The 25,294-nt window shown below is 46.3% G+C and overlaps 1 protein-coding gene across 2 annotated transcripts in view; it reads right to left on the reverse strand.

The window, feature by feature from the left end:
* Window positions 1-25,294, reverse strand: part of ZNF536 (zinc finger protein 536) — a 488,284-nt gene that overhangs the window by 428,300 nt on the left and 34,690 nt on the right. For both annotated transcript variants that reach the window (XM_031934852.1, XM_031934851.1), the window contains exon 2: window positions 1,460-1,529. The gene's annotated coding sequence lies outside the window, so the exon portion shown is untranslated. The remainder of the gene's footprint in view (window positions 1-1,459; window positions 1,530-25,294) is intronic.

Consider the following 25,294-nt stretch of genomic DNA (forward strand, 5'->3'; position numbering starts at 1 on the left):
GCTATACCTCTGATTCACCAGCACACAGAGGCAGGTGACAGAGGGGAGGAAAAACCAAATCACTTCCTCCTTTGCCTTTCAATCTAAAACACACCTTCCTTATTACGCATCAGAAGGGGCTGGAAACCCGAACATTTTTTTTCTTTTTCTTCAAGGCAAAACAACCCAGGCCCAACAAAAACAAAATAATCTCTCTGACAGATCACTGGGATGGTTGGACCTCTCTCCTGACAAATCACAACAGGGCCTACCGATGTGGAATTCACCCATCAAGCGCAGTCACATGCACAGGATTACTAAGGCAAAGAATTGTGAATTTCATTAAATATGTTAAAGGGGAAAAAATCAGCTTTGAAAAATAGTAATCCTGTCTTTCAACAAAAATATTATAGGAAGCTATGAATTTGGTAGATCGGAATAGGGTGTTGGTACATGTTTTACTAAGGTAATATAATGGTACACTATTATTAGATCACATTAATCATTACTGTGCCAACGGCACTGACAGCCCCACTGAAAAGGATTGAAAGGCCTGGTAATGGATATAAATTACCCATTGTGTGATAAAAGGATTTTTACTAAGAAGGTAAGAATAAAACAGCAAATTTCTAATACAACTGTTGTGTAAAAACCAAAATAAAAGTAATCCACGGTCAGGAATATCCACAAAATCAGAAGTAAGCACTTTTCCAGCAAGATAAAGTCACAATAAAATATATAGATATATATATTCAGTACAATATAAAATTAATTCCTGAATGCATAATTCTGCTATCCATTTCCCTGGTTTATGTAGTGACCTCTGAGATGTGTGGTCAGGAGAAGGTGGGCTTGGCTAATTACATCTGAGGGTGAGTTTACAGAGATATCAGGGCAGCCTAAGATGAGGCCACCAAAGATATCAAATACACATGTCGCTCTTTCTTTTGTATTTTAAGTTTGTACCAGCTCATGCGCCGGAAATACACTCCCGTCCAGGAGTCTGTGATCTGGAGTCTGACTGAGGTGACAAACACGGAGCTGCTTTGGGACAGGATTCATCCAAGACTGGGCCAAGCCGCTGAGTCACCCAGTGAGTGATGAGGAGCCCTACAGCAGGTGGCACTTGGACGAGGTCACTTGGCCTTTAGCAAAAGCCCCTCCAGCTCTCAGCCCTGGTTCCAGGCTGCTGGCTGGCAGACAGGGACTCAGGGTGTCATGCAAGAGAGAAAGAAGTCACCCTTGTTGGGCTTTGCCTCATCCGGGGAACCTGTTCGGAGACTCAAGAACATGTCTCCACATTGCACGTTCACCCCACCCACAAGATATGGAACCCATGCTACCTCCCAGACACCTGTGACTCTGAAAGTTTCTCCATAGCTCTACACAGGGATCAGCAGCCCAGAGAAGGCAGCCTGGACTTCCCCACAAACTCACAGACAGACACCAGTTCAACAAACTACAAATCGATGGTCCTTACCAGGCAAGTCTTAAAGCAATGGATCTCCCTCCTGGTTGAAGGATATTCTTAAAGCCGTGGTGGTCAGGAACTGCAAAAATAAGACCTGTTAGAAACTGTAAATGGCACACATGTCGACTTCAGTAAGTCACATAAACAGCATTCATCCAAAGTAACGATTTGCTGGGTTAGTTGAGAGCCTAAAAACCTCGAATAGCCCCCACTGCCCCCAATTCTTTGAGCAATTTAAAAAATGGGAACTATGTGACCTTTGCTGCAACGAACCAAATTTCCTCAGCTTGTTTTCAGTGGGAAATCGCCACCTGCACAAAAAGAACTTCTAACCATCTCTTATCTTCTCTGTATGGGACAGAAGAAAAAATACGAGCTAATATTATAAGGGCTCTCTCTCTCTCTCTCTTTCTCTCTCTCTCTCTCTCTCTCTCTATCTATCTCTATCTCTCTCCTCTTTCTCTCTCTTTCTCTCTCTCTCTCTCTCTTGCTGTCTCTCTTCTTTAGAATTCTCAAAGTGAGGAAGTACCCAAGGGTTCTTGCTTTTTCCCTGATTTGTGGAGCCCTTTACAGTAGACCAAAATTCTACCCAAATTTCAACTGGCCAAGCCTGTTTGGTAGCCAATGGATACAGAATGGGAATCTGCCACTGACAGAGGCTTAGAGATGTGTTTGGCATCAAAGTCCTCTCCCCAAAACCCAGACCAGGAAAGCAGCGGCCAGTGAGATTTTCTACTACTTCATTCTGTGTTATCACTGAAATAAGTCCCACATGGGTGATCTCACCTCCTATGGCATGCTCAGAGGTGATAAAGGCCAAGAAGGAAAGCTGGGATGTTCATCTATGATGGCTGCAGAGCTGCTGGATAGGGGGTAATCAAGGAAGGCCAGCCCCTAGCCTGTGATCTCTAGCCCACTCCTCACCCAGTGCAATTCGGATTCTCATTTGTTTTGCCATGTCACAGAAGGGATGTTACGGGGCAAACATAAGTTCCCTTAATAAATTATATTTTACTGAAAGTGAAGTTGTAAATTCTGATCACAGAGGTAGAATTTTGCTATGGATTCAAAAAATCTGATTCTGCACATGAAAAACCAGAAGATACATTTGGAGGACTGGTGGCAGCTCCAGCCCAAGAAGTTTGTACTGATTGAACCACTGGCTTGCAACACTTCACTCAACTCCAAGGCTGATTTCTGGCAACCAAAAAGGTGTTTGCTGACTGCATGCTTGAAAAGTGTTTTCTCAGGGTACCACAGGGAAGCTGCTGTCTATAAACAGCTTCTTTCTACCTGCCTATCCTGAGACATAAAGCAAAAGCTGACATCTCAACCATCTCCAACAAGGAAAGAAAGAAATTACATCTCAGTGTCTGTCTGTCTGTCTCTCTCTCGACCCTGAATCAGATGATCTTTTGTATTTTGTTTTGTTTTTTTTTTTCTTCTGTCACCCAAAATCTAAGGAGGAACAAATGCCCAATGTTACACTTTCCAAGGTTCTGTCCTACCACTGATCTAAACAGGTCCCCAGCACCCAGCTGGCTCTGAAAACACTTATTTGCTTTGCTCTAAGACCTCCTTATGTTTAGGGAGGGGGTTGCAGGAGATGGGAGATTTTATATCTAGGCTCATGACTTGCAAAATTCTAGGACTATTCCCCAGGGGCCATTCACTTAGAAGCCCTGTAAATGCCAATGACAGGAGAACACAGAGAGGCTTCATCGGGGGAAATCCCACACCGGTTTGTCCAGCTTCACGCCATTGATCAGAATACCATCTCCTGCAGTTGGCACCGGGGCAGTGATGGGCACAAACCCATCAGGTTCTACGCTCTAAATCATGAAAGGGCCCAGCACAAGCTTCATAGCTACATTGGAGGCTATGCTCTCCCGATGGATTAGTGGGTTTATGCAAAGGTGTCTGACCTGTCTGAGCAAGGTTAGCCCAACATGCCAGCAGGGCAGCCGATGAGTACAGTCTCACTGGGCCCTTAGGAAAAGAAATCAAGTTAGTTCCATCTGTGCCTTTTCTGATCCAGTCTAAACAGGAGGAGGATCCTGATGTCTGATGTCGTTACAGTCACTGCGGGTCGGGGAAAGGTGACTGCATCCGACCGCAGAGGCTCTCGTGATGCAGGGTGGGGAGGAAGGGAAGCACCAGCAGAGTCATTCTGTCTTCCTCAAAGAAAGAAACAGCTCTTTTGGTGCAAGTAAGTGACTTGTATTTAGAGATAACACAGTCAGTGGCATAACCAGAAGCAGACTGGACATGAGGCCTCCCCTCACCCTGTAGACTCTGCCCACGAGCCCAGTTTGGTGCAGTTCAGAGTAGTGGTGGGAGGGGGGAAGATTGAAAAGGTGGCAGAAAGCATGGTATGAACTAACAGGGGTTGGGTAGCCGCCACCTCATCAAAATAAGGGAACCTCCACAGGTGTGTTTCAGTGCTTGAAATTCCACCCACTGTACACCGATGGCTCCTGCTTCCCTCTTAAAGCACAGATAAGGCTCCCACACAGCCCTCCCCAGCAACATGGATGAGCTTACGAGGCCCGTTCACTCAGTGGCTTGGAGACTCCCTTCCCAGCACCTGTGGTGCACTGGGGCCTCTGGGGTAGGTCAGGGACCAAGCAGGTCTGCCCACTGGATGCAGAAACCACCCAATGTGTAAAGGTCCCGGTTGCCAGGACAAGGAGCACATCAAAGGCAGGGCACTGGGAATGGGGCAGAGTTGACTCAAGCCCTTAAGCAAGTACGGGCAGGGCCCTGGTGGAGACAGGGCTAGAGGCCAAGGAGGGGCACAGAAGTGCAACAGAGTGGCCTCAACTTCCAGAAAGGGGAGTGAGAAGGTTTGCAGGAGCTGAGGAAGGGAAGCCTGAATGGCTACTTCCTGGGTGGACCTGGCCGGAGTACAGCAGGGATGCAGGGTGCTGGGAGTGAGGAGGAAGAAAGGGAGACTTCCTAGAGCCAGAGGTATTTCCAAGGTCTCTCTGAGGAAGGGGAGACAAGAGGAGGGGTGGAAAGTTCTGAGAGAGGGACTTCAAAGGGGAAGTGGGAGCACAGGAAGATATGGATGGGCACCAATCAAGCAAGGAAGTGGAAGGTGCGTCAGCAGCTCTCACCCATCTTGGCACACAGTGGGCCTACCCTGAGCACACACATTCCCATCCCTGTGAATTCCACAGGGAAGGCGGAACTCACCCAGCAGCCCAGCCGTGTTCACTGAATGAGCCCCGCCAAACACCGACTTACAAGCTAGCCCTGCACGGGCCCCTCTGTCCACCAAAGCGGGAGGCCACACAGGCTCCCCACAGGGGACGGGGCACCCTCCTCCCTCCCATATCCTCCCAGAGCTGCCTACACAGGAGCTCTGAAGGAGCCAGAGAAACCCTCCCTGAGCAAAAGCCTAGCCTGCTCGACTCAGACCCATGGGCTCTGAGGGAGAGGGTGACTGGCCAGTCAAGAGGTGAGCAGAGACGGGGTACCCCTGGCATCACTGTGGCTCTGAGATGGGCCCTGAGTTTAACAAAGAGCGGTCCTCCAGGCCAGCGAGTTTTGTGCCTGCGGGCACCGCACACCTGTCTCCACCCTGCACCATGACAATTTGAGGACATGAGAGCAGCAATGAACGTCATCATCACTGAGGCCACAGCAAGCCCCGGGCACGTGCAGAGGACAGTCCGGCATGTGGGGAAACGGTGGTGTCAGACTCTCCTCCCAGCCCCTCACCTCTGTCGGAGGACCTGGGTGGATGGGAGGGAGGGGAGGAGGGAAGTTAAGACAGAAGGATGGAAGGAGGACAGACAGGAGGATGGGAATGGAAGGATGGAGGAAAGATGTAGAGAGGGAGGAGAGAAGGACAGAAGGATGGAGAGGGATGTAAAAATGGAAGGGGAGGGAAAACAAAAGAAAGAAGGGCAAGAGGAAAGAGAGAGCCTGAAAGTGGAAGAGAGGATGAAAGAAAAGGGGCAGATGGAAGGATGAAAGTGCAGATGGACGGATGGAGGCAAGGCGGATGGATGGAAGGAAAGGTGCGAGGGCTGCTTCAATTTCCCCCTCCTGGCCCATGTTCCATTCTCTCCTCCGGGAGGTGGAGTGTATTCCTGGGGAGACACAGGATGGCCCTTCCCTAGGTGGGTCACTGGGAGGCCCGGCAGCAGGAACATGGGCTGTCTGCAGAGGCATCTGAGTGAGTGGCATTTGGGAGCCAGGGAAACTACTTTCCTTCCAGAAAAAGAGTTGGGCAAGGAGGATTTGGAGAGAAAGCCAGCCCGGCTCCTTCGGCCCTCTGCCCAGGGAAGGACATGGTTAAGACCTCCAGAGGGGAAACAGCTGGGTGCCCAACTAAGTCTCCCCCTAGATGACACCTGAGTTCAGTGACTCCCAAGCAATGCCTTGGAACCCTCTATCGAGAGCAGACTCCGCGTCCAAAGGTACACAGGGCCTCTTCTCCAGTGCGCACCCCCTGGGTGCTGGCAAGTTCCCTCCCATGTTTCTAAGACCTCCTCCCAGCGCAGAGCTTGATATTCTCAAGTTCCACTAGCAACAAGGACCCGACCAAAAAACCGCAGCTCCTCCAACCGGATCTGGAAGTTTTGCCCCAAGCATTGAGTGACTCTTTCTCAGAGAACCCTGGGGGATGAACATGGCCCCAAATGACACACCCATTGTTGCTACAGGTTTCCAACAGGAGTGGGGAGTCCTGGTATGGAAAGCTCCCAGGGAGGAGCCTCAGAGAATCAGCCACTCACTCAACCATTACCCATCCAGGGCCCTTGCAGTCAGGCTCTGTTCTGTTTCTGGGGATCCAGTGATAAACACCGTGTCCACCTGCGTGGAGCTCATGTTTCCAAGACCAGATTCAAATGAAAGACAAAAGTAAAATATACCAAAAAATAACAATCTCTAAGAAGATAATAAAGCTAGAGGAAATGACCGTGACAATCAGAGAAGGCCTCTCTAAGGAAGCAACATCTGACGAGGGACCAGAATAAAGAAAGGGAGTGAGCCCTGCGAGAATGCGGGGAACAGCGGTACAGCAAGAGCGAACGGCGAGTGCAAAGGCCCTGAGGTCGGACGGAGACGGTGCATTCAAGGAGCACCAAGACATTCCCTGCGGCCTGGGTATGGAGAGTGCGCGAGAGAATGGATGAAGATAGGCTTTTTAGGATCCACATACCTAGATCACGAGAAAAACATGATCTATTTGCACTGTATGCCTGCTATGGAAGGAACAGAAAAGAGGGGGCCAGAGAGGAGGCAGGGGGACCCACGGGGGAGGCTGCTGCAGGTGTGCAGGTAAGGGAGGATCTGGTGTGAGCTGGAGAGACAGCAGTGGCAGGGGAAAGGCAGGCAGATTCGGGATGTGTTCCATGACAGAGTGGTGAGACCTGCAAGGAGAACACCAAGAGTAAGGAGAGCCCAGAGTAAGCCATGCTTACCTGGACCGGGACCCTAGGGGCACAGGGAACCAGCCTCCAAACCAGCCTCAAGCCAGGGTCCAGGTGTTCAGGTGTGTTCACCAAAAGGTTCTGATGCTCTGATATCTTGGGGCCTTGCTGGCCCCAGAAGAACTGTCCTGGCCAGAGCTAGCCCAATTCTAGAGTTGGTAAATGACTCCCTGGGAGCTCCTTTTATACATAAAACAGCCAGTCCAAACCACATCGCCAACACCACCTTTATGGGCCTCTCACAGGGCCCTCCCACTTGGGGCCACTATCCTCCTACCCGAATTGCCCACGGCCAGAAACCAGACAACTAGAAGCAACCCCCATGGTCCATGACTGTGGAAACCACTCAAACGAGCCAATTCAAATCCTCTCAACCCTGCCTTGCCTTGCCTTTCCCTGGGAAGCTACAATAAAGGCTCTTGTCCATCCTCTCCCCTCCCACCTTCTGCCTCTCAGGAACCCTAGTGCTTCCCCATGTGGCCCCCGCGTGGCATGGCATGTCTTCCTCTTGAGAACTGTGAGTAACAAACTGTCCCTTCAATCTCAGTTGTCTCCCGCCCTGTTGGCCGCGCCATATCTGAATAATAATAAAACCTACATTTCAAAACATCGGGTCCCAAGTCACCAGCACGAAGCTTGCGTGGGAGAGGACAGGGTCCAGAGAGAGTGGGAGGTGGGTTCTGCTGAAGACAGCACCGCCCACGAGTTTCTTGCTGTCAGGGTCATGCTGAAGCCACCGCCATCCTCCCAGAGGGCATGACATGCCGACGGAGAAATGGTCACCCTCTGCTAACTTCCACCAGAGCAGGTGCCTGCGCCTGCCACAACAGCCACATGTGTCTCAAAGAGGAGGACAAGCACTAGAAACATGGCAAGGTCTTTCCCAAAACCCATCAGCCCACTCCACAGGGTCCCACAACGGACACACTGCGTCAGGCCTCCGCGCACAGGCGGTAGCACCTGTGTGAGTGTGTGCGTGGGTATGTGCTGTGTGTGCACGTGTGAGCATTCACATGCATGTTGCAGGTGGGCGGCCGTTGCCACCCTGACGCAGAGCCCAGCATCATACGACGCGGCTGAAATATTGTAACACAGAGCGTGTAGGGCTGCCCAGACACGCTTCCAAAGGATGCCTCTTCTTTCATTTTAAAACAAAGGTAACTTTGATGGAGAAGCTATTTGATACCTGTTCGATCTAAATGCTTTCAGGATACACAGACATCAGACGCTGACAGAAATCTGAGACCCTACGATATCGGACCAGGCTCGGGGATGATAAAAGAGGAGTGGAGAGGCTTCCTCTCGTCAGCTCGCCTGCCCCGTGCATGTATTTTTACATGCTTTAGCATGAAGAAAAGCCAAGATGCTCAGAGCCAATCAAATTACACCCCTGTCTCTTTAATAAACAAATCCATGTGCACATCAACAGTGTTGAAAATTCAATTTAAACTCTTTGTCTGTTGCCGCTTACTCTAAAGATGGTCTTTCTTAAACAACAGAACACCAAGGAGTCGTTAGTGCTCTCTCTTCATTACTTCAAAAAACCAATCATTAGACACCAGAGTATATACGTAATTAGAAAATCACTTCCTTTGCAATCCAAGCTAAGTAGTTTACATACTGTAATTACAGGGACAAAATCAATTTTTAATCATTTCCCTGATTGGGCTCATCAGCTCTGTGGGAACATTGTAACCTGCTTGTTGTGCAAAAGCAACATCTGGGCTAAAACAATTACCCTTTGTTTGCTACAATATTCCTTAAATCTTTTTGCTTGCATAAAAAAAAGAAACGAAAACATGAAGACAAGATATTTGGATGTCTTTGTGTCCTTGATCAACATATATCCGAAAGTTCTCCCAGTGACGTGCGCTTAATGTTCCCCGGAATTTACGGTTTAACAGTACACATCCAAGGAATGTATTTTTTCAGTGAGATAAAAGTATCTGATTGTTTTAAAGATCCATTCAGCTGCCTAATTGTTCCATAGCTAACACATGGTATTCAAACAACCCACACATTACAAAAGCTCATCTGGGTAATCACGGGCAACTATTATGGCGATGGTTTACACTTTTCTAATACAAATGAATGGATTTTATCAAAATTTAAAAAAAACTAAAAAGCTGAGTATGTGTGAAAAATAGTTGGTATGAATTGGCAAGGCAGGGCTGAGCATTTTGTTCTCTTAATAGGAAATGACCTCATTTACACTGGAGTAATAATTAGTACTGCTTCACTGACAGTTAAGAAAAAAAACTTTCCCAGTATAATAAGGCAGCATCTCCTTTGTTAGGAGATCTACATTGATTATTAACCCTTGCCAAGAAATTCCAAGTTTAACTCTCCGTTCCACTGGGCTCATGCTTGCTGGCAAAAGATAAAAATAGCTGTTTTGGAAACCGTCACCTCTCACCAGATTTCCAAAGTTTTGCATCTAGCTTTTAAGTGACAATCTGAAACACTTGGTGTCCCCTTTGAAGAAACATAGAAAGCCCCCACCACCCCAACCCACAGCCACCAAGAGCTCCAGTCGGCTCCCTGCACTCCCCCGGTGGCCCTGGTCCTCCCCATCCTTTTGAAGTTTATTGGCTTTGATTATTGCTTGCAAGTCCCCAAACCTACAATTAATTCATAGTCAAAACAGCCCTGAGAAGGAAGAAAGGAGAGAGGGAAAGTGAAGGCAGAGGGGAGATACTCTTGCCGGTGATTCAGTGCAGGCTGATAGTGCAAGAGATAGGAACACTTGGGCCAATAAAGAAATGTAGTCTAGGAAGCAGCCAGAATGTATTTACACACACACACACACACACACCCCCCTTCTGAGGGTTTTGTTCATTGACCAACCATTCTTGAATTCAGTAAGAGTGAAAACTAACATTTACCATGTGCCGCCCAGAGTTCCAAGCATTGACACGCAATCTCACTTCATCCTTGCATCCATCCTATGAGGCGGGCATTATCATTTATTGATGAGAAACCGAGACACTAGCCCCAAAGTTCTGTGTCTGAGGTTAAGAGCTCAGGAGACGGGGACCCAGGGTGTGAATCTCAGCAGGCTGATTCCATGACCCGTGCTGAGAGCCACTCGAACACACTGTGCCCCAACGCAAGGCAACAGCACCTCTTCCCCACAGCCTCAGAGAGCCTCATCTCCAGGGCAGTCAAGCCTGCCTGATGTCCACTGGTCAGACACAGCCAGCAGCCCCCATGGCCGTGTCCTCGGGAGCACGCACAGAGCTTGGCACCATTCTGCATCTGGATTCCTACTCCCCAGCCCAAGGTGGGTGGTTCTGACCCAGGACAAGGTGAGGCAGGAGAACTCACCCTGTAGGTCAGTGTTCTTAGGGTAAGAAGTGCAAACTAGATGCAGGCATTTTCTACAAGGCCAAGGAGCACCGGTTATCAAGCCGCCACGCTGGTGGATTTCCAGAGCCTAACCACAGTCAGGATGGAGTCCCCCAGATCCCCCAGAGGCCATGTTCTCCAGTAGTCAGTGCCTGGCAGGCTCTCCCTGAACCTCACTCCACCCAGTGTCTTTGCCCTGGATCTCTCACCCCATCCACAAGGATGAAGACCCCACTCAGCTCAAGACTCAACAGGACAGCAAAACCAAGACAATTCTGGCCCCCGGAGATGGAATGATGCAAACAGGGGGGAAAATCCAGAAAATTATAAAGGCTTTCTAATATATTGTATCACCACATGAACTCAACGTACATATCGCTTTACAGAAAGTACTTCATAACATCATCAAATCCCAAGTTATCTATGAAGTAATGCATCTTGAAGGAGAGATGTAAAATAACTGGAAACTGGAGTGTTGTTTTCTGTTCCACCTGTGCTACCACAGGTAATGCTGCTTGCTGTGCTGATATTCTGCTTGATAAATATCACTCGAATGTTCAGATGTCTAGCAGGTATCATGCTGATTACCTGGGTGATGAAATGGTCTATACACCAAACCTCCGTGACACACAACTTACCCATGTAACAAGCCAGCCCATGTACCCCCTTGAACCTCAAATAAAAGTTGGAAAGAAAAAAGATACATCCTGCCACCACATAGAACTGCACTGACCAAGCTGGTAGCCACTGGCCACACATGACAACTGAGCACTTAAAATCTGGCCAGTCCAAATTGAGACGCGCTTGTGAGTGTAAAATACAAATTGCATTTGGAAGAATGGAAAATGTCTCATTAATATTCTTTATACTTTTTATGTGTTGAAATGATAATATTGTGGATACACTGAATTAAACAAAATAGAATGTGGCTATTAGAAAATTCAAAAATGCATGCATGACTTGCATTTGTGGTTTGCACCAGATTTCTATTGTGCAGTGCAGATTCTGAGCTTAGCAAAATAATCTGGCATTTTGACAGTCAAATTTGGTCATACTAAAAATTCGCTTGTTTTCTGAAGCAGGTTTTTAGAGAACATGTATTATCATCGATATCACTTAAAACGCTGGTCCCACTGATCTTCTCTGAAGCTGAAACGAAAGTTACACCACTTCTAGCTGAACTATCTGGGTATCTCCTTTACAGGGGTCACTTTTTCTTTCATCTCATTACTTTTTACTTTTTAAAATTGGTTATTCAAGTTATATATGCTCATTTGTAGAAAATTAGGAATATACAAGATATTAGAAAGAAGAAAATAATAATTCACAATTCTATTAACTGATATAATGGCTGTGAATATTTTGGTGCATTTCTTTCCATTCTTGCACATATATGTATGCATTTATGTGTTAACGAACACATGTGTACATGTATATGTGTATATTTGTGAACATAGTTAAGAACATACATCATGTGTACCTTTGACTTCAAATTTCTCAAAACCTCAGGTTTCAAATGCAAATAGATGCCGCTTGGCCACATAAAAATATCAGCCTCTGGCTAAAGCAGCTTAGTTTCCCCAGGTGTTAAGAAAGAATGAAAAGACAATCTACACATTGGAGAAAATCTTTGCAAAACACATATCTGATAAAGGACTGGTATCTGAACTATACAGAACTCTTAAAACTCAACAGTAAGAAACAAACAGCCCAATTTAAAAATGGGCAAAAGATCTGAACAGATACGTCCCCAAAGAAGATATATAGACAGCAAATAAGCATATGAAAAGATGCTCAGCATCCTGTGTCACCAGGGACTTGCAAATTCAAACAAAAATGAAATACCACTACACCCCTATCACAACAGCTAAAATTCAAAACACCGACAACATGAAATGCTGAGGAGGACATGGAGCAACAGGAACTCTCATTCACTGCTGGGGAAAGCCATGTGAGAAGACAGTTTGGCAGTCTCTTACAAGGCTAAATATTGTCTTATCAAGCACTCCAGTAATCATGCTCCTTGATGTTTATACAAATGAGTTGAAACTTAGGTACACACACACACACATACACACAATCTGCATGGCCGGGTGCAGTGGTTCATGCCTATACTACCAGCACTTCACAAGGTTGAGGCAGGAGGATCACTTGATCCTAGGAGTTTAAGACCATTCTCAGCAACATAGTGAGACCCTGTCTCTACAAAAAATTTTAAAATTAGCCAGGTGTAGTGGTGCACACCTGCAGTCAAGATGCTGAGGCAGGATGATTGCTTCAGCCTGGGAGGTCGAGGCTGCAGTGAGCTATGATTGTGCTGCTGCACTCCAGCCTGGGCAACAAAGCAAGACCCTGTCTCTTAAAAAGTAAAAAGTAAAAAAAAAAAAAAAAAAAAAAAAAAATACTGCACATAAATGTTTATAGCAGAATGTTTATTGAATGTGATTGTGAATCACACAATTGCCCAAACTTGGAAGCAACCAAGATGTCTTTTAAGACGTGAATAGCTCGATTGTGGTACATCCATATAATGGAATATTATTCAGCAATAAAAAGAAATGAGCTGTCTAACTATGAAAAGACATGGAGAAAATTTAAATGCATATTTCTAAGTGAAAGAAGCCAATATTAAAAGACTACATGTCATACGAATCCAAATACAGGACATTCTGGGAAAGGCTAAACAAGGGAGACAGGAAAAAGACCAGGGGTTGCCAGAGGTTCAGGGGAAGAGGGAGTGGAACTCGGGGGAGTTTTAGGACCGTGAAACTACTCTGTGTGGTACTGTAATGATGGATACAAGTCATTACACAGTTGTCAAAACCCATAAGATGTCTAGCACAAAGAGTGAGCCTGAATATAAACTATGAACTTTCATTAATAATAATGTATCAATATTGGTTCAACAACCATAACAAAGGTACCACACTAGCACAAATTTAATAGCCGAGGAAAGCTGGAAACAACTAAAATGTCTTTTAATGCAGAGGGGGCAGGAGATACACGGGAACTCTGTACTTCCTGCTCAATTTTTTGGGATACTTAAAACTGCTCAAAAAATAATTTACAAAGTTCTGGGATAGGAACATTACCTATTTATTAATTTACAGAGAAAAAAAAAGAGAAAACAGGAAAGAACAGCTTTGAGGAAGCCCAGTGAACCCCTCTTCCCTAGCTGGAGTTATTTCCACTTCTGCAAATCAGGAAATCTCTCCAGTGCTTAGAGATTTGGGATCCTTCAGAAGCCTTCTGGCCGCCACTTCTCTGATGAGCTGATGTCCAAAAAATTCCCAGAGAGGCTGCTTGGGCAGCTCTTCAAGAAGTGCTCTTGGCATTCAACGAAACGGATCCCAAAGGCTGGAGACCGCATTCCGCCAATTTCTTACTTCTGTGCAGGGGTTGTTGTTATTCTTGCTATTTTAATTCACAAAATGCATGGACTTGTGTCTCTGGAGAAGAGCAGCGGTCAGTCAGGCCTACAACCGCTTCCTGAAGTCTGTCTCCTAGGACAGATGGGCAAGGAGCTCTTCCAACCATTTCTACCTCACGAGGTGGTTACTCTCACAAGTGGAGACTCTCACTTCTTCAGTCTCCAAGACAGAAACTTGGATGCTTCAAAAAGTGCTGTAATGTATGAGAGACCAGACAGAGGTGTGAAAATGGACTTCAGCCACCTCCCCAGCTAAAAACTAGCAGGAACGTGGAGGGTGCTGGGAACATGGCGAGGGGATGGTGGGGTTTTGTTCATTTCTCTATCTGGGCAGAGGGTGTGATCAAAATACAGCTATCCTGGTGAACTTTACCCCTAAATCCATATCAGCTTTAGCTCCAGCTACTGGTTATTCTGGAGGAGGGCTGGGAAAAGTCAAGGGCAGATGAATTTGGAGGTCACATAAAATATTTCACACTGTTTTCCTGTGATTATATAGCAACAAGAAGAAATAGTAACTGCCAAAGTGATGGGTTCCTCCAGCGTCTCCTATGCTTTAGCAACAAAAAAAAAGAAAGAAAGAGAGAGAGAGAAAACAGGGAGAGATTCCAGAAGCATGTACTCTGCAGGCAGTGCTCAGTACAGGGTGTGCAAACACAGGGCACAGAAAGGCCCCCAGGAAGCCAGGCCTTTCCTCTCCTGGCATATTGAGCAGCTGCTCACAGCCCCCCTTTGCCTATTGCACAAAGTTCCTATCCCAGAAAATTCCAACCTAACCATTCACAGAAAAAGCTGTCCTTTCCCTCTTATCTCCCAAGCCTTTCCATTTTGGAAAAGATTTTCTAAACATTCTTAGAAAGAGTGCATTCTCTCTCCTCTGCCCACAGGTAACAAGGGGATGGCAGATGTTTCAGAAATGGCACATTATAAAAAAAAAAAAAAAAAAATCCAATGTCACTAAAACCAGAATGGAAAATGTTTTATACATTAACAAACATTGTAATGAATTTGCACAACCTTAACCGACTGTATACCCAGCATAATGAAATGGTCTCCATCCTTTCAAAGAAAAAATTACGTATGCTAGCACATAGCTTTAGAAAAGCATTGTTCTTTAAAAAAAAAAAAAAAAAAAAACCTGCATTTTTCCCAGCTACCATGTAATTTGTGAGATGCATTTTTAAATGTTCTGCAACAGCAGCGGGCTTCATCAGTCAGATGATACCGATAGATAATTCACCAAACCGTCACATGATCTTCCATCACTCTAAAAGACGCGAATATATTGCCACAAGCTTTGGGAATAATGGGTGCACCTGTTTACGGTGTCACCTCTGTTTGCTAATTGTCTCCTTGAGCTACATTTTACTTCTAATGCATTTATTTTTGACAGGCAGTGTCTATTTAGAAATCACATTACTTCAAGTGCAATTGTTCTTTTGTCTATCAAGTAAATGAAGTGTTGTTATACAGATTTCAGGTTCTGATTAGTAAAGTATCAGAGCCCCAAAAAGGTCAATCAGTTATTTACCTGAGGTAATAGAAGGATGACAGGCATCTTGAATTTTCTTCAGTTCATGCTATAGGCCATAGCATTATAATTACTCAACTCAGTTTAACTTCAATGTATATTCCAGGGGTTTGCAGGCTAAAAAGGTGCACTCCGGGGACATGCCTAGAGATTTATATCCACAAAGAATTGTCGGCGGGTGGGTCTTATGTTTTCACACATAGTTGTTACCAAATCAAACACATAAGCCAGCAGTTGTGGCCGAATGAGTGTGGGGGTGTGAGCACCTATCTGATGACTTGGATGAATTCACCTTAAAAGTAAGTATTTTTAAATGATTTTTTGAATCATTTTTCTCTCCAGTTCTGATTGGATGAGTTAGTTCAGAGGGATATAAAGGTGATCACAACCAAAACAAAAACCCAGTAACGACTGTGGAAAAATAAACAGTGCTGTCCCTGAAAACTGGAACCAGCTAGAACCGGGACTGCCTTTGGCTCCTGTTCGGGTGCAACCTGGGTGCCAGCTGCCTCCAGGAACGGCAGTGGGAAGGCCGCACACACAGACACTAGGCTGTGGCATCTTCATTCATACAAGCAGAGGCGGGGGACCAAGCTAGCACGAACGCAGGCCAGGAGCCAGATTTACACAGGCATGAACACACTCAGGTTAAATAGCCAGAAGATACTCATAGGAGGAGGAGGAACGTAACCTGAACACCAACGCATTTCCTGGTGTTCAGACCCAAATGTCGAAATCTCAAGTACCCTCAAATTATTCCTATAGATAATCCACCTGACTTGCCACCTCAAAAGCAACCCCAACCAGGAATCATAAAGACAGTTCTATATTTAGGAATCACTTGTCTCTTAAGTGGATCATCTACAGTTTCTTTTTCATTCCTCCTTATCTCTCCATCCACAAATTGTTGATTCTCTCCCCCTCCCTGCCTGTGCGTAACTCTCCCTCCACATCCTACACCATTAAATTATGCCTGGTGCAAATTCCAATTGAGCACCAGCCCAGTGACCACTGTCTCCACCAAGCCTTGCTCACCCAGCGCCTCCCGCTGAGTCCTCATGTTCAACCTGCCCCTCTCCGGACACCCACCTCGTACAGATGTGTGCAGGGCAGCCTCCCCAGGTAGGTGGCAGGGCTCCTGTGGAGTTCCAGGGACCACCGCTACTCAACACACTTGCCAAAAGAAAGAGACACAAAAAGCCACGCTTGCCTTAAGTCACATTCTAAATTGGCTCCCTGGAGCCTTCCCCTACCTTGTTCACTAAAGACCGAGAGTGTTTCCTCAGTGTTTAGCATATGCTATGTAACCTGAGCGGGACTTGCATTGTATCACTAGTTGTTTTTCCAAAGTGTTTTCCCATCAGGACCATAATTATATGCAAACTACTTGACTTAGAACCATTTGCAAACAGGTTTTAAATGTTCACTAAGATAATTCCACTACCTAAAAGCAAGAAAAGGAGAAGACACACAAATCTGTTCTTGGGGACCCTAAGGCCAGCGAGACTGGGGAGTTCCAGCTTGTGGAAGCACAGAACATGCTCAAGAAGGAAAACCCCCACGACATTTTCCACTGAAGCAGCGAGGAATGCTCGCTTCATTCTCCGATTTATTTCAACTCTAAGTACTCTAATCATGGGAAGTACTTTTTGCTTTTTAAACAGCCTGCTTGTTTTTACAGGTCAAGAGCATAAATAAAACAGTCAAGTTGAAAACTTGGAAAGCTCATTTGTAGGAAAAGGAAGTAGTTATGGATCGTCCATTTGTTCAGACACCAAGCAGTTCTCAGGAGGCAGCTTCGCCCTACACATACGTCAGGGCTCTAGAGAGCCAGTGCTCCCTGGGAGGGTCGAGAAGCACCCTGTCACTAGTCTTGAGGAAATCCTTCTTGGGGAAAGAATAGGGGGTTGTCAAAACCACACCGGGACTATACCCTTATATAGGTAAAGTTTTAATTCAAATTAACATCCAAGCCAAGTATTAAATCGTGATGGGATGAGAGGTAGACTAATAGCACCAACCATAGATGCATGGCTGAGCTCTGATTGGGTGTTCCCGCAATAGTAAGAATCCTGAAATTTACTAACTATGAAATGTACTCATGTCACCACTAAAGTGGGTCCTGATGAGTGAAATTAAGTGCCTACCAATTACAATGCAGGATCTAAACACTAGTAGATCATTTCTCTATTGCAAAGGATCTCAGGAAAATGAGAAGCCCTGAAGTCAATATATTTAATGTGGTTAATATATTCGGGGGGAGGGAAGGATGAGAGGGGGAGAGAAAGGGAGGGAGGCTGGGGAGGAAGATGGAAGAAAAGAAAATCACTATCCATTTTTTCCATATGAGAAACCATATAGGTGTGCCTCCTGCCAAGAACAGATATCATAAACAAATAAGCTGTATTCCTTTGCAGATCTCTGTGTGTGTGTGTGTGTGTGTCTCTGTCACTCACACACACACACACACACACACTCAATTGCTGATAAGCTGAAAAAGAAAGCGAGACTCACAAAGCACTGTGAAAACTCACTATCAATACCAAGGTTATTGGAGCAGAGAGAAAGAACTATAAAGTAAGGAAGGGTCCAATAGAGGAAAAAATAATCGCTGGGACAACTTCACAAACTGGTGAGACTCTCTGTGTCTGAAGGCAGACAGGGAGTCGGGAGATGCCTGAAGCCTCACCCACAGAGGACAGGATGGGGTGTGCCATGAATGGCAGAGGCTAATGCCAGAGAAGGAGTTGGCCCCTCCCTCCCATGATGCCAGGCAGGGGATGCAAAGATGGACAGGGTTGGTAGCAGCTCAACACCACAATAAGCCACCAAGACCACATTTTTATTCCTACCTTTGCTCTATTTTTCCTTTATTCTGAGTGTGCTAGAAGAGTCCCCCCCTTTTCTTCTTATCAAACATTCCTAATGTAGTGATAAAATGAGGAAGAATGAAAGATTATTATAAAACAGGACTTTTATGGCTAGTGTCTATGGAACAGTCACACTGTTACATATATTTGCTCTAAGTAATCAGGAATGTATTGGTATTTTGAAATTATGTATCTCTAATAACACAAAAGTACTTAAGAACAGAAATAGACAGTAATGGAAAATGCAGTCAACTGTTGACAACATATAGAATTTCTGAAAATAATTTGCAGAGAACAGCACAGCAGATGAGTCAAAATTTTCACAAAAATATTTCTTGCCTCCGATAGTCCAATGTAATTCATTTTCTATCTCTGTTCATTAATCATTGTTAAAATTAGTGATCCATTTCTTCCACTCTGCCATCTGCACTCAGCTTCGTAACAAACATGACACCTTCCTGCATAATAAAACCTGACAACTACTAGGATGCATTTCCAAATAGCTTTCTGCATATTTGCACCTCTATAACGGATTCCGTTGTCAGACAAAAGTGGATTATTTAACCAGAGTTCTTTCTTTATCAATTCTGAACACAGATGTGTGTGAGTGAGTATGTGTGTGTTAAAATATGATCAAGAAAAAAAAAATCCGTTAATTTTAATTAAAATGCATTCTTCCTGCCTTAAGTAGAAGATATTTTAAATCCAAGTTCTGCCAGCCAATATCACTCACCAAAAGCACAGTTGGGAGTATCATGCCTGATATATGAAGTTTACGTAAATAATTCGTGGCTTCATCTTGTAAACTTTTCTAATAAAAATGATCTTGACATTCCAACCTCCTTTAAAAAAATTTCATTTTAATATCCTGCTCTATTTTGTTTTTCAGTCTTTGATCACAGAATTTCAAATAAATATTTTTAGGGAAAGACAAAACAATCAAGGAGCAGAGAGATACAGACGAGAACACCAATGAATAATTAAACACATGCCAACCGTTCCCTTGGGGAAGCCACCACTGGGTCCAAACCACAGGGAAGGATTCTTGGTCTTTCTGGATGACAGGCCACATGGTGCCAATCAGTCTGACCGTGATGGGGATGGAGATGAAAAGTTACCTTGGCCTGATGGTGACTCACGCCTGTAATCCCAGCACCTTGGGAGGCTGATGCAGGAGAATTACTGGAGCCCAGGAGTTTGAGACCAACCTGGGCAGCAAAGCGAGACCCCGTCTCTACAAAAAAATTTAAAAATTAGCCAGGCGTGGTGGCTTGTGGCCGTAGTCTCAGCTACTCGGGAGACTGAGATGGGAGGACTGCTTGAGCCCAGGAATTCAAGGCTGCAGCGAGCTGTGATTGTGCCTCTGCACTCCAGCCTGGGCAACAGAGCAAGACCCTGTCTCTAAAAAAATTTAGCCAGCCATGTTGGTACGTGCCTGTAGGTCTAGGTACTTGGGAGGCTGAGGCAGGAGGATCTCATGAGCCCAGGAGGCTGTGGCTGCAGAGAGCCATGATCACATCATTGCACTCCAGCCTGGGTGACAGATCAAGGCCCTGACTCTCAAAATATATTTAGAAAAAGGAAAGAAAAGCAAAAATCTGGGACCTTATTCTTGCCCTTTGACAGAGCAGTCTCTTAGGAAGAAAAGCTATGAGCTCTGAAGAAAAGAGTACCCACCTGATTGGGAGGGCAGACCTGTGTCCCTACAGCCAGCCTGGACTGAGTGGGAGATGACAAGGTGACACCAGCTGGAACCATGATGAAAAAAGGCAGCTTCTATATCTCCACTATCCTGCCTAGACCCAGCCTGTCTCCCCTCGCTGCCCTTTCCTCTGAATATGGCAAGCCCTGAGCAGGGACCGCACGCAATTCAGCCCCTTCCTAAGTGTGTCTCCCCAGCGCCTGCCCATTTCTGTACGGAGGGAGGTGCGGGGTGGACAAGGTGCCTCAGACACACTCAGCCCTTAAGAAGCACGTCACACAGTAGGACACACAAGAGGCATGCAGATGTCTTTAAACCAGGATGGAGTGACAGATGCTCTGATGAAGGGAGACCTGCAGAAGGAAAGGTCCCTCTTGACCTGCAGGAGCGGGAGGTTGGAAGAGCATGTGGGGGAAGGTGCAGAAATCAGGCGGCTTCTAAGCTGATCAAGACATCAACCAGCAAAGTTGAAGAGGGCTAGACTCCTGGCAGCAGCAGAGGCTGGCAGAGGATTGCACCCGAGCATTTGGGAAATGTTTGGGCTAGACTGAGGGACTGAAGACACGACTGAGGCTACAGCTGCTGTTCCCCTGTCTTCAAGGGATGTAAAGTCATGGGGCACAAGCGGGAGACTGAAGAGGTAGCACCCCGAAGGCACACCCAACAAATGACATGCAAAGTCAAAGGCACCAGCTCACAGAAGGCAGAGCTCTGTAACAAACTGCACTGTCTTTGAAATTAAAGAAATGGCTGTGAGATGAGTGTTGGTCAATGAATCTCTCTCACACACACACACACACACACACACACACACACACGACTATTGACAGAGCAGAACTTTTTGTTTAATCCCCCCGGTTTATCTTTCTCTGTCCTCACAGCCTGGTGTGGAGCTTGGAGCGGATCCCCTAACTAAGCCTGATTAGAATGAGAACAGTCAAAAGACAAACTTTGCAAAAATCAAGGTTTAAAATAGAAATAGCAACTGACCCTCAGCTGCACTGCTGCCGGCTGGGACAGTGACAATAGCGACTCTTTTGTTAAACTTCCCTGTGAGACGTGCTCACCAGACTGGGGTGGGTGTGTGTGTGTCTGTCTGTCTCTTATATGAGAAAGTGGGAGAAAGGTTTTAAAATAGCCTTGGCTTCAAAAAAAAAATTAATCGCAAATTACCATTCACCCCTTAGCAGCCAAAACGTCTGTTGATTCATTTAACATATACAAAATCCAAAGCTTTCCTATAAATATTTCAGAACTTGAAACCTTCCATTTTGTCTCTGGCCCTGAACAATAACACACACACATGTGTGCACACGAACACACACACACACACACACACATACACAGAGGCACAACTGCGGGGGGTGGGCTGGGGGGATCAGGGGAGGGTGTGAAATCCCCTCCCCCCAGCATTGTCTCCCAGCCACCCGGCTCCTCTAGCCTGGAGTTCCCTCTTCCCTTCACATGTCTGCATCCTGACACATTCAATTTCAGGTTATCAGCACATCTGAATTATAGAATACTGATGGGGATAGAGGGCAGGCCTCTCCGGGCTGATTAGCACCATTTAAGAAAGCTTTCACCAGCCGGCTTCATTGGCTGGGAGCGCCACCATGGTGGGTGGCCTTTCTGTATTAGAAGTCAACACAGAGCTGTCTCATTTGAATTAAATATGGACAAAAAGAAAGATCTGATTATGCTTATTCATAGCTAACCTCTCAAGTTCACCAAGCTGCCAAACTTGGAAGTGAAAACTGAAAGTTCCTTTCCTGTTGCTGGATTTCTTATTTTCTTTTGCAATTTTTCAGTGTAGTCTGAAATGAGTGTGTGTAGGGTGTGTGTGTGTGTGTGTGTGTGTGTGTGTGTGTGTGTGTTTAAATTTCAGCCTAGCCCAGTCTGGGAGTTTCTTTCTAGAGAGATGCATCAGAAGAGATTCAGGGAAAAGCTTTTAACTTAGAGATAGAAAACAATGGAAACGCAGGGTCTGATTTTAACCCATAAATGGATGAAATACACACACGCGTGTACATGCATACACACAACTTACTTCTTCTTGCAACAGAATGAGTAGCTGAAAATCTGATTCGTGTAAACAAATTTTTGACTTGGGGCTGAGTGGGGCAGCAATTCAGAAAAGGCCAAAATGCACAGAAGATTGGAGTCGCCGAGTTGCAGATGATACCACCTTTCACAGTAAGTGGCACTACCTTTATGTCGTCACCTTCACAGACACGCACACACCCCGTTATTTTTAATTTCCATCCTTCCTTAGCAATGGGCAACTCCTTCAACACTGAGTTAATAAAAGGAGCTGGTCAGGGGGGAAAGTCCCTGGGAGATGCCAGGGAAACTGGTCCCAGTGGGTTCTGCTGCCAGCTGCACGGATGATGGCACCGGAGCATGGCTTCTGTAGGGACTCTGGGTTCCAGAATCCAAGACAGGGCAGGGACCCAGTAGATGCTTTCCAAAATCATTACGCTAGAGACCAGCCCTGGTATCCACATAAGCAGCCAAAGCTCTGGTCCCATTCAGTTCAGTTTAACAAATATTTATTGAGCATGTACTGTTTGCTATGCACTGTGCTGCATCCTGGGGTCTCACAGAGGAGCTGCACCATGCTGCTCCCACCAACCAGCCCTCCTCCCACCTCCTTCTCGGGGCTCATTGCCTTTGCCCACCTAGGGGACACCAGGATGTCCTCCCTCATGCCTAGCCATGCTGTGGAGTTCTCTATCTCCCTGAACTTCCTGTCCCTGAGCACCTACACCTGATGGGCTTGGTGCCCTAGCACCCCTGCCTTGCACAGGTCATTCCCAGGAGGGTTGGCCTTGGCTCTCCATTTATGTTGCAAATTCCATGAGGGCAGAAATTTTGTCTCATTCTCCTTGGAGGCATCCTCAGAAAGTCCCAAATATTGAGGTAACCAGTCCCCACTGGCCACTGGGACACAAACAAGGAGGCAGTGTGGGCATGGCAGAGTCAGGCAGTCCCTCCCTGAGGGTGAGGTTCCTCTATTTCCCTACCATTTCAGGGAGGTGACACTGTTGCCCCTCACTCTCCACCAACCACCGAGGTCCCTCTGACCACCTGGCCACCCGAGGATGCCATAGCACTCCACGAACACCAGCAAGACAAGTCCACCTTGCGTCTCCAAGCCTCCAACCATGGATGAGCCCTCCCTCCCTGGGACAGCACACGCAGGGGCAGTGGCATAGATGACTTCAGGAAGCACAGGGTTGCCTTGCTGCCCACCTGTCAGTCCCCAAAACCCACAGTCTTGAAATACAGGAGCAAAGACTGCCACCAGGCTCCAAGGAAGGTGGCCTCTGAGTCAGCACAAGCCACATGCTTTGACCCGTGCATCAGCCCAAAGTCACAAGGTACTAGCGTTTGTCATGTGGATGCCTCAGGGAAACTCAGTGGTACAGCTCCATGACTGTCCCTTCCCACCTGCACCTGGAGGACCTACGTCCTGAGCAGCCGCCATGGAAAAAGAGGGAGAGAGGACAATGAGGAGACCAGTCAGGCAGGCTCAGCCTCTCACCTGGAGTCTCCCGCCGACGAAGGAGCACCAGGCTCTGTGTTCTTACTTGTCTTTTATGGGTTGGTGGAGTTTTTCTTTGATGAAATACCACCATCGCCACCTAAACCAAACCATCATTTCTGAAAGGGGTGAACTAGATTTCTCATCACTAGCTTTGAACCTGCAGACCTCCCATGGTGCCAGTAATTGCATTGCCAATGAGACGCAGAAGTGCACCCACCAGCAGCCTGAGATGTAAACGGGGGGTGGCACTCCTCTCAATAAAACACTCACCAGGATGGACCAGCCACACTTCTGCTGGGTGCGGGAGCCCTCCCCAGGGGATGGTCAAGGAGGTTCAGGAAACACTGACCACTCTCACCCCATTCCACACCTCAGTCATCCACAGTCCCCTTTCACAGTTCCCATCGTAACTTTGTGCCATCCAGACCTTCATTTACTTAATACTTTTTAAAATGAGCTTTAAATCAACTCACTTTTCTTTTTTTTTTTTTTGACAGGGTCCCGCTCCATTGCCCAAGCTGGAGTGCAGTGGTGTGATCATAGCTCACTGGAGCTTTGAACTCTTGGGCTCAAATGATCCTCCCACCTCAGCCTCCTGAGTAGCTGGGACTACAGGCATGCACCACCACACCTGGCTAATTTTTAAATGTTTTGAGAGACAGGGTCTTGTTACGTTGCCCAGATTGGCCTCAAACTCCAGGACTCAAGTTATCCTCCGACCTCGGCCTCCCAAAGAGCTGAGCCATAGCACCTACAGGCATGAGCCACTGCATCTACTCTTTTTTTTCTTCTCTTTATAACTTAGCCTCACCTTAAGCAATAGCATCTGCAAAACTCACAGCTATAATGTGCTAGTTATATTTTTCTAATAGGTCTTTAGATACCCAATAATCTATGTATCATGCAAAATAGTGACACACAGTGGGAGCCACATTTGCAGAGAGCTCAATAGGTGCAGCTGAGGCTGTGGAGTCAATGGGATGGGCCAGAGGGTCTGAAGCATGAAGGTCTTGGTCTCCCTATTTCTAGGAGCAGGACTGGGTTTGGGAGGTATAAAGGCCATGCTCACACATCTGCCTGTGCCTGCTGCTCCTGCTCTGAGGGTTGAAGCCTTTGCAGGTTTGCTAGACTCTACCAAGTATGGTGGCCATGGCTGGTGCCTGGGTCATAACTTCCTAACAGAAGGCCATCAGCCTGTCACTTCCCAACCTAGAGAAGGACTCTCAGTGGCAGCACAGCAAGTGGTCAGTGAATTTCCCTCTGACTTCATCCTGAACTCACTAAGAGTCTCTCTCACTGCCAAGAAAGCTCTACCTGAGAATTGCCAATGGCGGACATGCAATGGAGGTAGGCCTTGGGCTTGGACCACCAACCTTCCTCGCAGCATCTCACTATAGTCACACAGCTGTGGCTTCTGCCCAAAAACACTCCATCAGAAACTCTGCAATGAGTAGGAGAATTCTCTTATCCTACCCAGCAAACTCTAAACAGACAACTCTAATGACTCCCTGAAATACAGATATTTCCTGGATTGGAACAACTGCTGTGATGTTCCCCAACTGGAACATGGAAACAGCTAATGCCCCGCAGGAGACAGGACTCAAAAGTCAAAGAACAGACACTTTACACTGACCTGTTACAGTACAGAGAGATGGCATTCTCCAGAATTCAAGTCTAAAATAAACACGTTTTAGACATCGGAGTCACCTCTACGTTTTTCAAGATCCTAATGATCAGCAGTAAACTAGTGAAAAATCCCAATAAGTTATCTCTTAAAAAGGGAGAAGAAAGAAGCATCCAATGGCTGGACATGGTGGCTCACGCCTGTAATCCCAGCACTTTCGGAGGCCGAGGCAGGTGGATCAGTTGAGGTCAGGAGTTCGACACTAGCCTGGCCAACATGGTGAAACGTTGTCTCTAGTAAAAATACAAAAAAAAAAAAAAAAAAAAAATTAGCTGGACGTGGTGG

This window comes from Piliocolobus tephrosceles, chromosome 21, assembly GCF_002776525.5.
Source record: "Piliocolobus tephrosceles isolate RC106 chromosome 21, ASM277652v3, whole genome shotgun sequence".
NCBI lineage: Eukaryota > Metazoa > Chordata > Mammalia > Primates > Cercopithecidae > Piliocolobus > Piliocolobus tephrosceles.